This window comes from Leuciscus leuciscus, assembly GCF_965113295.1.
Source record: "Leuciscus leuciscus genome assembly, chromosome: 12".
In the NCBI taxonomy this organism is placed as follows: domain Eukaryota; kingdom Metazoa; phylum Chordata; class Actinopteri; order Cypriniformes; family Leuciscidae; genus Leuciscus; species Leuciscus leuciscus.
In genome coordinates, this window is record NC_138736.1 from 28807841 (window position 1) to 28824390 (window position 16550).

At 40.7% G+C, this 16550-nt stretch overlaps 2 long non-coding RNA genes across 2 annotated transcripts in view; one reads left to right on the plus strand and one right to left on the minus strand.

Annotated features, from left to right (window-relative positions):
- The first annotated feature begins 1364 nt into the window (after positions 1-1364).
- LOC309510370 overlaps positions 1365-16550 on the plus strand; it is a 153325-nt gene continuing 138139 nt past the window's right edge. Inside the window, exon 1 of the long non-coding RNA XR_014210334.1 lies at positions 1365-2386. This is a non-coding gene — a long non-coding RNA (uncharacterized lncRNA). The remainder of the gene's footprint in view (positions 2387-16550) is intronic.
- Positions 11880-14986, minus strand: LOC309510365. The gene is made up of 3 exons (XR_014210326.1): positions 14385-14986; positions 12668-14212; positions 11880-12575 (listed from the first exon to the last, which is right to left on the minus strand). It is a non-coding gene; the product is annotated as an uncharacterized lncRNA (long non-coding RNA).

A 16550-nucleotide genomic window follows, 5' to 3' on the forward strand; every position in this document is an offset into this window, starting at 1 on the left:
CTGATTTATGATTTAGCATTGTATTAGCAGTAGCACGGGCACAAGGCTACATTGCGCATGCGTCGAAACCGTGCGAACCGCGCGACGCACACAACACGCACCGAACCGAGACAAGCGAACCGAACGGTTCGGATGTTTTTTCATGTTTTTTCATGTACCCGTGCCACCCCTAGAATAACTTTTTTAATAATAATAATAAAAAAAATAGATTCCCAAAAAATCAAAGATCCATAATATCAAATTATGAATATTTTTAAATCCAATTATAGATATGTGTGATTGTAAATGTGTTTTTACAGGCTGTTGCTCTTCAGATCTGCTTGATTAACTCTGAATCTCTTAAAGGGAAGTGAAAGACTGATAGAGCTGTTTTTAAGAAGAATGAACTATCTCTCCCTCTTTCTCTCCCTCCCTCTCCCTCTCTTTCTCTCCCTCCCTCTCCCTCTCTCTCTCTCCCTCTCCCTCTCTCTCTCTCTCTCTCTCCCTCTCCCTCTCTCTCCCTCTCCCTCTCTCTCCCTCCTCTCTCTCTCTCTCTCTCTCTCTCTCTCTCTCTCTCTCCCTCTCCCTCTCTCTCTCTCTCCCTCTCCCTCTCTCTCTCTCTCTCTCTCTCTCCTCTCTCTCTCTCTCTCCTTCTCCCGTCTCTCTCTCTCTCTCTCTCTCTCTCTCTCCCTCTCCCTCTCTCTCTCTCTCCCTCTCCCTCTCTCTCTCTCTCCCTCTCCCTCTCTCTCTCTCTCTCTCTCTCTCTCTCTCTCTCTCCCTCTCTCTCTCTCTCTCTCTCTCTCTCTCTCCCTCTCTCTCTCTCTCTCTCTCTCTCTCTCTCTCGTCTCTCTCTCTCTCTCGTCTTTCTGTCTCTCTCTCTCTCTCCCTTCTCTCTCTCCCTCTCTCTCCCCCTCTCTCTCTCTCTCTCTCTCTCTCTCTCTCTCTCTCTCTCTCCTCTCCCTTCTCTCTCTCCCTCTCTCTCCCTCTCTCTCTCTCTCTCTCTCTCTCTCTCTCTCCCCCTCTCTCTCTCTCTCTCTCTCTCTCTCTCTCTCTCTCTCTCTTGCTGCCACTCGTCCCACTCTCACGGTCCTGCCCCCCTCCAGAGCCGAGCTGCAGCAGGGTAAGGCTACAGTGCTGTGTTTGGGCAGTAAGGGATTCCCCTCTGACTGGAAGCTGAGCTGGAAGGTGGATGGCAGTAGCAGGAGCTCTGCTGTGAATCTGAGTCCCAGTGTTCTGCAGAAGGATGGACTGTACAGCTGGAGCAGCAGCCTGAGTCTCACTGAGAGTGAGTGGAGCAGAGCAACAACCATCAGCTGTGACGCCACACACACATCCCAGAAAGCAGTGACCGAGAGCCTGAACACACAGCAGTGTGATGATGACCAGTGAAACACACACACATCACACAACGACATAGATAGCATGCATAATCATTCATTCACACACACACTCACAAACTTACATAGGACTGTCCTAAATCAGTCAATGCTCAACAATGAATCTTTCGTTCTGTTAGTATAATGTTCAAATATTCTCAGCTGTTGTAACAGCAATGCTTTGTTGTTTTATTGCTGCCAAATAAAAGCATTTTGACTCAAATATGGTGTTGACTTTCTTGCTGTATTATAAAACAACCTACAATATGAAATCCCACTTTTTATTGATTTTTTGGGACTTGTGTCCATTGCGATTATTCAAAGGCTGGATTATTGTGATGAACCAACACATTCTCAACAGCATGGATATTAAAATAATATTTTAATACTGAAAATATCGATTACAGTAAAAGAGATATGTATGTTAACATGGCATCTTAATCGTGTATTTAATGAAATATTATTTTTTTAGCTATACATTTAATTTATAAAAATGTATATATTAAAAAAAACTCTAAAATAAGGTATTTGAGAAATCCTTTATTTTAATCTTACATGAAATGTAGGAAAAAGGGTCTGAATTCTGACTCAAGATTTATGCATTTAAAATTAAAATTAAGGCAATGTACAAGAGATGAATAGGGTAAAAAAATAAATAAAAAAAATAATAATAGATTCCACCATACTTCCCCTATTGATTGATACATTAAGAATCACAAGCATGTTTTATCTAGTTTTATCATTTCAAAATTTTGATAATATCATTAACAGCCAAATTTTCTGGCTCAGTGCATGAGAAAAAAATCATTTTGAGAATGGCCTTTAAAGATATATAGCCTAGCTAATCTACAGACGAAAACAGATGAAGTGCAATAAATGTTTTTGCATGTGTGTTGCCTTTTGTCACAGAGAGACAGAATGTGTAGATTGATAACCTATTCTGTTTACACTGAAAAAATGTATTTCTCATTTAATGTAAATGAGTTTATTTACTGCGTGAGTAAATTCATTGTGCCTTCTGACTGAGGGAAGTTTTTGTACAATGCCGTTTCACTGTATGAATACTGATCCAGAATAAAACACCAGAATAAAGGACAAGAATACTTTTTTTTTTTTTTTTTTTTTTTTGACTACTTACGAAAATTATCTTTAAATCTTTAACTGTTGCTCAGCTGTTGTTCAGGGCAACTACCCTCAAATGAGTCTCATGTTCTCTGTAGCGTCTGACTGAGGGAGGTTTTTGTACGATGTTGTTTCACTGTGTGAATACTTTGGACCAATCATAATACCCCATACAGTAATAATCTCCTGCATCGTCAATCTGGACTCCACGTATTTTCAGCATAAATTCATATCCAGAATTAGTTCCACTGAACCGGTTTGAAACTCCAGATGCAAGGTAACTTGAATAGTAAATCAGGAGTTTAGGAGTTTTTCCAGGTTTCTGCAGATACCAGCTGATGTAATAATCAATTCCAGAAGACGCAGTGCAGCTTATAGAGACTGAATCTCCTGCTTTAACAGACAGAGATTTAGGAGTCTGGACCTCTTGATGAGACACTGAGAGAGAGATAAAGGAGAGATAAAAAAGGGTAAGTATTACATTTAGAAAATTATGAGATATTTATGTCCTTTGAAAACATTTGTATTAAAAAAATTAAAACAAAGCACAACATAATCCAAAGCTTTACTAAATTAATACCAAACTTGGATAATGTATTTTAACCTTGAGCAAGCAGAGTCAGTGTAGCCAGAATTAGAAGAGCCATTATTGTTTGGTGTGTCAGTGACTCTGGCGGGACTGAACACACACTGATCATGAGGAGTTTTGTGAGTGTAAACATGCAAAACACTCTCCACTCAACAGACTCCTGTCAAACACACATTCAGTTTCCTCCAGGATTTACATAATGAGATAAAACAATCAAACATGCATTTTTGCAGGATATTCTTCTATTTCTCTTTAAATAATTTGAGTACATTGAATGAATGAGAATCACTGTGGACTTTCAGTGGAGGAACTAAACTGAGTGCTGGAAGTAAGTGCAGAATGAAATAAGAAATTAAATATTATACTCAGTTAATCAAATTATAAATGTCAACCTGAAAAGAATCAGTCATCATTTTCTTTTAGAAAGTAATCTTTTCATTATGTCCTGTAAAAGACTGTAAATGATCAAATTACCTTAATATTTCATTAAAGAAAACTAAATGATGGAGATGCATTCAAACATAAATCTACAGGAACTGAATGATGTACATGAATTTAGATCAATATCATTAGTAATATTGTATTGATTGTATTTTTATATTTTATATTTAGTATTCTTATTATACAAAATGCAAAAGTAATTTATGTGATGGACATTTGGGAAATTTCTAATTTTGCTGCTGTATCTTACATAAATGTTTATTATTAGATCGGAGACAAAGAGTCAACTGATGGTGTGTCAGCTCCATTTTGAAGACAAACATTGTTGCAGAGTCGCACCTCTGGCAACCTTTGTAATTTACAGTTCGGTAGGCGGACAATTATGGACAGTGATTCCGGTAAGAGAATCAAGGACAGGGGAAGTATCTTCATAAACTTCTCTTTAATAACTTGTCAGGCAGTAAGTGACTATCACGTTGTGTTGTGGTCTGTAAATATATAAATACAGGAATATAATATGAATACAATGTAACTGTACACAAATTACCTCACCAAGTATCTACAAACGACTAAACAGTCATCATAATTGAATACTCAACTGTCAGATAACAATAAACATTAAATTATCCGATAAACTCCAATATACAGCATAAAGCAGCATATAATGACAACAGCAGGTGTCTGATCATATGATTAGCGGCTATCCGCGATCGCGCCGCGATCGTCGTTTGCATATCTCAATCGCCATTTGCTAAACATCTGACAAATATAACAAATACAAAGCGTTGACTAAACAATGTTCAAATAACTACTCACATTTGTTGCATGAACGCACAACATTGAACAATATCAGGAAGCACGGCTGGACCTGGCTATTGCATCAGTCTGCTGGAAGGAAGTAACAACTCTTAAATCAGTCCGTCATGAACCACTGCATATTTTCCGTTCCGGGACGGACTTTCTGACATAGCCGCCCCCAATTATCAGTCAGGATAATTGTATTCCTTAAGAAAGGCCGTCAGAAGGGTCTGTATCATTATCCCTCATTGGAGGGAGTGGAATCAGCTTCACGACAGGGCGTGTGTACATCTTGCCTTTGACTTGAACTTTGGCTGTCCGAATCCTCCCGTCAGCCCCGGCATAGGTTTCTGTCACGGTACCCACAGGCCAGAGTGCTCGTGGGAGTTGATGGTCGATTAGGAGTACCACTTGTCCCACTGCAATTTCTTTACCATCTGATCTCCATTTCTGTCTACCCTGTAGTTCTGGTAAGTAACAACGAATGAAAGCAGTCCAGAACTGATCGGCCAATACTTGACTGTGTCTCCACCTGCGTTTACCCAAGAGTTCGTCTGAGTCATAAAGGACTTGTGGCAATGAAGCATCATGACGTCCCATGAGTAACAGGTTCGGAGTAACAGGATCCAGGTCTGCAATGTCCGATGAGACATAGCCAAGGGGCTTGGAATTGAGTATGCCCTCAACTTCCACTAGCAATGTTTGTAGTACAGATTCGGGCACGGATTGTTCCCGTAGAATGACTCGCAAGGCAGTCTTAATTGATTTCACCTCCCGCTCCCATGTTCCGCCAAAGTGGGGGGCACTTGGTGGGTTATAGCGAAACTGCATCTGCTGTTTAGCCAGTTGTTCCTGCAGCTCAGGAGCCATTCGCCGAAAGGAGTCCTTTAACTCATGATCGCCTCCAGTAAAGTTAGTGCCATTGTCACATAGAATCTCGAAAGGCTTTCCTCTACGGGCTATAAATCGTCGTAAAGAAAGGAGGAAGGCGTCTGTGTCCAGGTGTTCAAGGAGGTCGAGATGTAAACATCTGGTTGTCAAGCACTTATATAAGATTCCCCATCTCTTTTCCTGGCGCCGGCCTATTTTCACCCGAAAAGGCCCAAAGCAGTCTACGCCAGTGGAGTAAAATGGTGGCTTGAACAGACGTAGCCTACATGGTGGAAGGTCGGCCATCTGTGGATTCTGTGGCTTGGCGCGCCAAAACTGGCAATTTTGACAGGAATGCTGGTGTTTGCGCACAGCTTCACGGCCTCTAAGCACCCAGTATCTACGACGTAGCTCTGCTAGCACTCGCTCTGCACCTGGATGATGGAGTTGCTGATCTATGTCTTGGATGAGTAGCTTTGTGACCTGATGTTGAGGATCTAGGACGATCGGGTGAATGATATCAGAAGGCAGGGTTTCAACACGACGAAGTCGTCCACCCACTCTGATTAGACCAGTATTTTCGTCGTACTCTGGGGCGAGAGAACCCAATCGGCTGTCTGTCGGGATAGGCTTTCCAGCTTTCAAAGCTCTGAATTCCTCCGGGAATGAATCAAACTGTGACTGTGCTAGGAGGAGCTTTTCAGCCTGTATATACATTGAGGCTTCAAAGGCGGTGATGTTGGCCGCCCCATTACAGGACTCAACAGTAGCTTGAACTAGCTCGTTCCAAGTTTTGAATTGACTGAGGTCTGAAGGCACTGGACTGGGAGTGACAGTGACTGCTCCAACAAAGGATGCTTTTCTCATCTCGCTCAGGTCAGGTGCTGACTCCGTACTGGGTGTCAACGGCCACATATCCTGTGGTTCGGTCAGGAAGGATGGCCCAGATCTCCATTGGTGAGGACCTGCTATTTCGGCCAAGGTAAGACCTCTAGTAATATGGTCAGCTGGGTTTCGAGCAGAGTCAACATACCTCCATCTGGAAACATCTGTCAAAGTCTGAATCTCTGCTACTCTAGACCCCACAAAGACCTTGTATCGGCAGGATTCTGATTTTAACCAATGCAGCACCGTAGTTGAATCAGCCCAATATGTGACGTGGTGTATGGGAATAGTCAGTTCAGTCTGTATCACTTTGGCCATCTGAGCTCCAGAAAGTGCAGCACACAACTCTAAGCGGGGCATAGATAGAGATTTACGAGGAGCCACTCTAGATCGAGCTAGTACAAAGGTGACATGGACTTTCTCACAGTCGTCTGTAATCCGAAGGTAGGCCACGGAACCATATATCCTCTCTGAGGCATCACAAAAGACATGGAGTTCCCGAACCGTGGAAGGAGTGTCAGCACCGCCAGACGCATAAGTTCGAGGGAAGTGTATTTTGGTGATACTGGAAAGCTCTGCAACCCACTTGGACCATATCTCACGCAGGTGTAGGGGTTCGATAGGGTCATCCCAGCTAAGGTTGTGTTTCCAGAGATCCTGGATAAGAGTCTTAGCCCTTGCGGTGAATGGGACTATAAAACCCAGGGGGTCGAATTGGCTTGCCAACGTCTTGTATAGATTCCTCATGGTGGGCTGGACAGGCTCTGCTATTCGATTCTTATACCCGAGGGTGTCATCAAGGCAATTCCATTGTAGGCCGAGAGTAGGTTCTTGCATGTCAGTGCTACTCTGAGACAACCAGCACTCGCTACTAGCTGATCTGGCTTCCGATGGGAGGTGTTTGAGAACTGATGGTATATTGCACGCCCATTGTCTGATCTCAAAGCCTCCCTTTAACAAGGACTGACGCAACCCATCTATGATGGCCCTGGCCTCACCTTGGTGGGGAGTACTGTGAAGACAGTTGTCGACGTAGAATGAGTTCTCCACAATGTCAGCTAAACCAGCCATGGTGTCTTGGTGTTCCTGGGCATGAAACTGAAGGGCATAAATGGCGCAACACGGACTGCAGGTCGTACCAAAGGGCAGCACCTGCCACTCGTAGATGTCTGGGTCAGCCTCCCTATCCATGTTCCTCCAGATGAATCGCAGCAACGACTTGTCACCAGGTAACAAACGTACTTGGTGGAACATGCCTTTTATGTCCCCACTCACTGCAACTGCATGCTGTCTGAACCGCAGTATGACACCTAACAAAGACGGTCCCAGTGTTGGCCCCGGAAGGAGTTGTTCATTCAAGCTTTGCCCATTGTACTGGAAGGAACAGTTGAAGACTATTCGGTCCTTCCCATTATGATGCACCATGTGGTGCGGAATGAACCACGACTCTGTGGACTGTTCTGCCTCCTCTGGTGTTATCTTGGAAATGTAGCCTTCAGATTCAAGCTTCCAAATTTCAGAGCAGTATGTTTGAGCTTGCTCAGGATTCTTGGCCAGTTTTCTCTCAGTGTTTCTGAGACTGGGGAGCCCAGCCTCCTTGCCTGCACAGAGCAAGGTGATAGGAGTACGCCTTAGTAGCGGAGTAGCATACCGCTGGACACCATTTACTTCTACTCTGACCGTAGAAGATTGCAGGAGGTTGTAGGAGTGTTGATCTTGCTTTGATCTTGTGATCAGCTTTTCATTGTATGGCAAGGCGTCAATTTGCCACAAGCGCTCCACATGTTGATACAGCTCATCACGTGCTGGGGCTGTCATTAGATGCAGGCATTGTTGCTGGCCTCTAGGGGGCTGGATCGGACACATTGGGCCTTGCAATACCCAACCAAGCTTGGTACATATGGCAACGGGGCCACCTTCAGCTCCTCTACGTACTGGCTGAATAGGAGTCAGGAGGTGTGGCATATCAGACCCTATGAGGAGTAAGGGTTTCACCTGGTCTACAGACTGTAAGGGTAGACCTTTCAGGTGGCGATATGCTTTCTGGAGTGCTGCCACTGGGTAATTATGTTCAGCAAGACTCAAGGCAGAGGCAGTAAAGGCATCACGAATGACATACCTTTCTGTGGGTTTTGTGATGGGGGAAACCTCCAAGGTTACTGTGGCCCCTTCAAGTTTGGTATGGCCTTGTTGGATTGTCTGAAGAGAAAGAACCTCTGGGGTTCCATTCAGCCTAAGCTGCTGAATTACTGGAGGAAGAATTATTGTTCTTTCTGAGCCGTCATCTAGAACAGCATGGGCTTCTATTGTTTGGCCACCACTGTGCAAGAGGACTTTGACAACCTTAAGCATAACTTTCTGTGAGCGGTTGGGTCTGTCAAGATAGATTTGTGTGGATGGCAAACTCACCATAAGCACTGCTCTGGAAGTATCTTTGACAGAATCATGTAGGACAGTGAGGTGCAGTTCTTTGCAGACTTTACAGGGCCGCTTGAGATTGCAGGAGTCCACTGGATGATTTCGACCACATTTCCAACAACGTTTACCCTCTGTGATCCAGGTGACAATCTGGATGGTGGTCAACCTCTTGAATTTATCACAGGAGTTAAGAAAGTGATCTTGGTTGTCGCAATGAGGACAGTAAGGCTTTGGCTTGGAAATGGCTTTAGTCTGGGCCAGTTCAGAGGGCTTGGCAACTTTCTCGGATGTCAGAAGTACAGGTGTTGAGCGCTCTCGATGATATGGAGTTCCTTTACTCCTCACAGATGACTTTGTTGTGTCAAACTGAAACATGGCAGCAGCTCGGCTTGAGATGCGCTTCGCTTGTGACTTCGTTTGTAACCAAGTCGCTAAGTCAGGAAGAGTGTAGGTTCGATCTGTACCAGTTTGAAGGATACCACGGCTCAAACAGTATTCTACAAAGCTGTCTCGGTAAGCGGGTGGCATCTTTCCCAAAAGTCGGTCCACATGAGAACCACACATCAGCTCATATCCGTACTGTCCCTCCAGCGTTCTCAGCATGCCCACTAGGGATTGCACAGATAAGGCAAACGAATCAAAGGCATTGGTATCACCCATTCTGAGCGGTGGAGTACTCATAATAGCACCTAATTCTGATTGCACAAGCTGTCTGGGCTGACCATACTTCTCTTGCAAAGCTTGCAAGGCTGCTGTGTATGGTTGTGGGTGGTGCATATATGCCTTAGCCAACTGCTGAGCACTAGCAAACTTAAGGTGGCTCAGTAACACTTGGTATTTGTACTGCTCGCTGATGTGAGTATGGTGACTTAATAAATTGTCTAAGGCCAATTTCAACAAAGCAAAATCACTTTCTGTGCCACTCTCAAACACTGGTAGTGTGGGCCGAGGGATACCATAGGCTGCTGCCATGAGAAGCTCTGTTCCGGGTTGAGGTAAGTAACCAGTTTGGGGAACAGTAGGATGTGGATGAGGCTGAGGGCCGATGGGTGTGTTAGATGAGACTGTCACTCGCTGCTGAGAGGCAGGAAAAATCCGATTCTGATTAATAGGTGGGGCTACCTGGCTTACCAATGGAGTATTCACATTTGAGGTTGATACAATGGTTGCAACAGGAAGTACAGGCTGCGATATCAGAACACTATCTGTGTGTGGTGTCACAAATCGGGTGGCTGCTGCTTGCATGTGGTTGCATTGAGGTAGTGGCATTGAGACTGGGCTGAGCTGTTGTGGGACAGGTGACATGTTTTCCCCAGAATATGCGATGGGTGGTCTCCCTTGGAATTGAGCGACTACACATGAAGACAGCTGTGCTGTGAGAGCTGGAACTTGTGCAGGCATAGTCGCTTGTAGTGCCAAATGAGGTAGCTTGGGTGTAGACTGAACTGTGCGTATGTCCCTTAATGTGCTCTGTGCCTCTGGAACTGGCTGTGTGATCTGCATGGAAGATGGGGAGCAGGAAGACTGTTGCAATACAGGTGAGTGGGCTGAGCTGGCAGGATGGAACTGTGATGGTGGCCCAGTTGTGTCTGGTGATACTTGAGGCTCTGAATCCGTCAAACTTTTGTCTTGGCTGAGCAGGGAACTCACCAGCTTGGCCACTTCCAGATCTGCTTCTGCCTTTTTCAGCTTGCGTCGTCGTTCTAACTGGTTAGATAAGGCCTCCTTCGCCATGAGAGCCTCTTCCTGAGCACGTTGAGCCTCTTTAGCTTGGGTTTGAAGTCTCTGGTACTCTATTTCTGCCAGTGTGTCCTCCTCCATCTGTTGAAGTAGGTCGTTGTACTGCCGCTGTTTTATTTTCTCCTCCACTATGGCTGCCTGGCTGCTTGTGAGTGCAGATGTAGCTTTCACACCAGAGACAATAGAATGACAACTGGATCCGGAACGAGAACTGGCTTTACTATGGGACGTCTTCCTCGATTGGCTCTTATGTTGGCTGTGACAGCGAGAAGAAGCGGTTGGAGGAGGGTCCACAGGAGGTATATAGCCAACCTCATAGTCACCCAGATGAGAAGGCAGTTTACTCTGTCTCTTAGGTCTATCCACTGTCTCTGATGCATCGCTAGCTGCTGTGTCCATACTGTTTACTGTTGCCACATCCGGCTCGAAGGACCAATTTGTTGCAGAGTCGCACCTCTGGCAACCTTTGTAATTTACAGTTCGGTAGGCGGACAATTATGGACAGTGATTCCGGTAAGAGAATCAAGGACAGGGGAAGTATCTTCATAAACTTCTCTTTAATAACTTGTCAGGCAGTAAGTGACTATCACGTTGTGTTGTGGTCTGTAAATATATAAATACAGGAATATAATATGAATACAATGTAACTGTACACAAATTACCTCACCAAGTATCTACAAACGACTAAACAGTCATCATAATTGAATACTCAACTGTCAGATAACAATAAACATTAAATTATCCGATAAACTCCAATATACAGCATAAAGCAGCATATAATGACAACAGCAGGTGTCTGATCATATGATTAGCGGCTATCCGCGATCGCGCCGCGATCGTCGTTTGCATATCTCAATCGCCATTTGCTAAACATCTGACAAATATAACAAATACAAAGCGTTGACTAAACAATGTTCAAATAACTACTCACATTTGTTGCATGAACGCACAACATTGAACAATATCAGGAAGCACGGCTGGACCTGGCTATTGCATCAGTCTGCTGGAAGGAAGTAACAACTCTTAAATCAGTCCGTCATGAACCACTGCATATTTTCCGTTCCGGGACGGACTTTCTGACAAACATTTTCCTTTACTTTCTATACATTTCACATTTAATTTAAAACACAATTAAAATTTCCCATTATATATATTCTGTTTTAATTGGAATCAATGAATCAGAAAAATATATAAACATTTTTCAAATATACAAATATATCGATGTAACGGTCACCAACTGGAGTGCCCTTGAAAGCCACCAGAGGGCACTCCACACCAGACTATCATGATTCACTCACAACTACATTTCCCATAATTCACTGCCCGGACTCATCATCCCTGATTATCACATTCACCTGTGTCTCATTATATTGTTTAGTTCACCCTATATAAGCCTGGTTCACCTCATTATTCCCTGCGAAGTCTTGTACGTTATTCCACTGCATTTCTGAGCATTTCCTTTGTTGTCGTTATTCCTGGTTCTTGATCTCTGCCCTTTTCCAGTTTTTGCCTCACCCTCTGGATTTGTCTGATTGTTGGATTGCCTGCCTGTGTATGACCTTTGCCTGGATTTTGACTGCAATTCTGAATAACACTAAATAAACTGCATTTGGATCCTCAACCTTCGTGTCTCGGAGCAGTTCGTAACAATCGACAGGTTATTGGAAGGTCGCTGCTGTGAATTTGTGAATTTTAACCCTGAGATATGTTAGTTTTCAGCTTGTACACAATAACAAACAAACAAACAAACAAACAAACAAACAGATATGTGCATAACAAATTAAAAATAAAATAAAAATTAATTATCAGTCCGTATTATGGAAATAGCTGACTATGTGTTACAGGAGAAGGATGGAATAGAAATTTAAATACATATATTATTTACATGATTAATAAGCTTAGTGCTTGTGTGTATTTATTCCACTTGCAGCTTCATCAGAAGATGTTAATAATGTTAGTAATCTGATTCTGAACAAGGGAGGGTTTTTGTAAGGGGTCTTTTCACTGTGTGAACACATAACTATCACTGATCTTATGGACACTCTGACAGTAATAATCTCCAGCATCTTCAAGCTGGGCATCACTGATGGTCAGACTGAAATCAAGACCGTTTCCTTGTCCACTGCCACTGAATCTTGAAGGAATTCCTGAGTTTTTTTCATTTGTATAATAAAGCAAGAGTTTTGGAGCCTCTTCAGTTTTTTGGCTGTACCAAGACACATAATAACGTCCTTTAGATACTGAGCCTTGCTCATTTTTGTAAACCACAGTATCAACTTTACAGTCAATAGAGACGGTTTGACCGCGCTGGACTGATTTAACCTCAGACTGAGTCACAACAATTTGTCCTAAACAACCTGTGTAGAGCAAGAGATAACAGCACAGATTATTATATAATATATTATATTAATACTGAAATATTTAAAAAGTCACATGTAACTGTCTGTACCTTGCATGCTGTAGAGTGTCCAAATGATAATGGAGATCAGAGTCATTTTGGCTGTTAGATCTGTTATCATGAAGAGAAACTCAATGAAGAGTTTAACAGACTTATAAACATCTCAGATCACTGACACTGTCTATGCAAAGCACCAAATATGACCAGAAGTGTCCACCATACTGGCAGTTTCCTGAAATCTGTTCCTTATTTTACAGTTATGCAATTGAAGGCTGGACACATTTAGCATTTTATGCCCCTTATTTATCATTAAAGAGCCAAGCGGAATGAAGTGCAGAATGTGAAAAGAATGAAAATAATTAATACAAATTTTGCAAATATTGTACTGTATATTTTTATGAAAGCAGAATTTTAAATGACATGCCATTTTTCTACTTGTGACTTACTATGTTAACATTACAATATACAGTTTATTTTATTTCCCCTGTGAGTGAGAAGACTCTGTAAAAGTGATTCTGGATTGTAATGTGCAGAAGAAGGATGGACTGTGGAAACATGATTTTGCCATTTAGTTCTTCCTATATCAACATCTTGTTTGTCCTTGTTGTCAGTTAACTGGACTTTGGAGTATAGAAAAAGTATTATATTTAGGTTATTGACATTTTTATCAACATATAATGTCCCTCCGATTTGTTTTATGTGGTTAGTGTTGGATTGAGGAAATTAGGATATTTCTTTGACACATTTTGTTCGACCAACTGATATAAGAACAAGTCTTGGCATTTAAAGACATTCTCATGTTGTCATTCTTACCAGCAACTTTAAATACATTTTTAAATACATGTAAAATATATATATTTTTATGTTTAATAATTACTTTTATAGTATAAATTTTGAAACAAAGCATACCTTGTAGATATAACATGACATCATATATTTTAATATTGAAAATATCTCTTAAAGAGAATATTTTCAGTATGTTAAGATGGCATGAGTTCACATGTTCATATACAGTATAATGTGATGTCAGAATGTGATGTATTCTGCATATAATAAAGCTTATAATTCCAGTCTTTAAAGATAAAAACAAGCTTCTGTCCACAATGATGCTAAGCTCAAAATTTCATTCATTTCTGCTGAAATCAATAATGAAAATTAAAGCGAAAATTAAACAAATGATGAAATAACTGAAAATAAAATCTTCATTGCTGCTTTAACTGTTAACAGGGCAACTAGCCTGAGTCTCATGTTCTCTGTAGCGTCTGACTGAGAGAGGTTTTTGTACGATGTTGTTTCACTGTGTGAATACTGGACCAGAATAAACCCCCATACAGTAATAATCTCCTGCATCCTCAGGCTGGACTCCACGTATGTTCAGTGTAAAATCAGGTTCATGTCCACTTCCACTGAACCGATCTGGGACTCCAGATTCAAGTTCACTTGCTTTATAGATCAGGAGTTTAGGAGCTTCTCCAGATTTCAGCAGATACCAGCTCATGTCATCACCAACTCCACTGGTCCCAGTGCAGCTTATAGAGACTGAATCTCCTGCTGTAACACACAGAGACTCAGGAGTCTGGACCTCTTGATGAGACACTGAGAGAGAGATAAAAGAAAGATGTGTCGTTACATTTAAATACAAATAATGAGATATTTACGTCCTTTACGAAAACATTTGTATTTAAAAATGAAAACAAAGCACAAGAGAACCAAAGTTTTACAAAATGAATACCAAACTCTACTAATTAATAATAAATAAATAAATAACCTTTAACAAGCAGAGTCAGTGTAGCCAGAATTAGAAGAGCCATTATTGTTTGGTGTGTCAGTGACTCTGGCGGGACTGAACACACACTGATCATGAGGAGTTTTGTGAGTGTAAACATGCAAAACACTCTCCACTCAACAGACTCCTGTCAAACACACATTCAGTTTCCTCCTGGATTTACATAATGTGATAAAACAATCAAACATGCATTTTTGCAGGATATTCTTCTATTGCTCTTTAAATCATTTTTGAAAATGATAAAATTACCTTAATATTTCATTAAAGAAAACTAAATGATGGATATGCATTCAAACATAAATCTACAGGAACTGAATGATTTACATGCATTTATCAATATCATTAGAAATATTGTATTGCTTGTATTTTGTATTATTTTATATTTAGTATTCTGATTATACACAATGCAAAAGTAATTTTTAGTAGGATGGACATTTGGGAAATTTTGCTGCTGTATCTTACATAAATGTTCATTATTAGATCAGAGACAAAGAGTCAACTGATGGTGTGTCAGCTCCATTTTGAAGACAAATATGTTCCTTTACTTTCTGTATATTTCACATTTAATTTAAAACACAATTAAATCCCATTAGATATATACATTTTTTTACAATGAATAATTTAATTAAAAAATTTTAAAATTTAAAAATAGACAAGTTAAACAACATTTGTGAATTTTGTTTAGTGATGCCTGAGATATGTTAGTTTTCAGCTTGTACAGAGCACAATAATAAACAAACAATACAAAAAAACTTATATGTGCATAAATATTGTAAAATGATATATACATATGTTAATATACAGTATAATGTGATGTCAGAATGTGATGTATTCTGCATATAATAAAGCTTATAATTTCATAAATACAAGCTTCTGTCCACAATGATACTAAGCTCAAAATTTCACATAGGCTACTCATTTCTGCTGAAATCTATAATGATAAAAGTGAACAAATAATGAAATAACTGAAAATAAAATCTTCATTGCTGCTTTAACTGTTAACAGGGCAACTAGCCTGAGTCTCATGTTCTCTGTAGCGTCTGACTGAGAGAGGTTTTTGTACGATGTTGTTTCACTGTGTGAATACTGGACCAGAATAAACCCCCATACAGTAATAATCTCCTGCATCCTCAGGCTGGACTCCACGTATGTTCAGTGTAAAATCAGGTTCATATCCACTTCCACTGAACCGATCTGGGACTCCAGATTCAAGTTCACTTGCTGTATAGATCAGGAGTTTAGGAGCTTCTCCAGATTTCAGCAGATACCAGCTCATGTCATCACCAACTCCACTGGTCCCAGTGCAGCTTATAGAGACTGAATCTCCTGCTGTAACACACAGAGACTCAGGAGTCTGGACCTCTTGATGAGACACTGAGAGAGAGTTCAAAAACAAATCAAAAGAAGCTTGTATTTGCTATAAAACAGTTCAAATTAATGCATAGAAAATAACACAAAGTACAAATTCAAAAAATGTTAACAAATGAATTTTTTTATTTTTTTTATCATTATAATGTAGAAAACATATTTTTGAACCTTGAGCGAGCAGACCGAGTGTCCACAGCATTAGAATAAGATAAATCATTGTTGTATGTGTCGGTGTGTGTGTCGGTGTCACACGCTAATAATCATCAGTTTTAAGCGCAGTGTTCAGTTAATATGCAAAACACTTTCAGATGCATCATGGAATAAACCTCAAAAAACAATCAAAATACATTTTGCAAGATTTTATTCATTAAAAATGTATTTCTTTTTTTCAGCTGACTGAGCGAAACTAAACTAAGATACAGTTTTAGTGTCAGTGTTAGTGTTAGTGTTGATGTTAGTGTAACTCTGTCAGTGTCAGTTTTAGTGCAGGAGGTTTTTGTAATCTCTTTCTGTTTCAATTTATATACAGTATATATATTTAATTTATATAATATTGTTAATCTTGACTATATTTATATGTTTAAGATAATACAGAAATATATCTAACTTCTGTTTCAGGGATTAATTATTACTGTTCTTTAATCATATGCTGTATATATGATGTATATTTATATATTTTATAAATATAAATATACATATTTAGACTTGATTATAATTCTGAATGCGTATTTATACACTGAAAAGAAATGTATTCTTTTAATCTTGATTTTTTTATGTTAA